Source organism: Cystoisospora suis (genome assembly GCF_002600585.1).
Source record: "Cystoisospora suis strain Wien I chromosome Unknown contig_7898, whole genome shotgun sequence".
In the NCBI taxonomy this organism is placed as follows: domain Eukaryota; phylum Apicomplexa; class Conoidasida; order Eucoccidiorida; family Sarcocystidae; genus Cystoisospora; species Cystoisospora suis.
In genome coordinates this window covers 1-216 of record NW_027160683.1, presented here as the reverse complement: position 1 = coordinate 216, position 216 = coordinate 1, and positions in this window count along the sequence as shown.

Genomic DNA, 216 nt, shown 5'->3' with positions numbered 1-216 from the left:
GAGAAGAAACAGACAGTTTGCCGTCTATCAATTCGAGAATCGAGCTATTCCTTCTAAATGAAAAAAGCCCGGAAAGAGTTGCTGCACCTCGCTATAGGTCCTTAATGGGCGAGGTGTCTGCAGCTCGAGAATTTCTACTTCATGCAGTTCTCGCCACTGCTTTCCTGTCAAGATCAACGTTGAAGGAAATGCTGACGAAGAGGAAGAAGAAGAGGA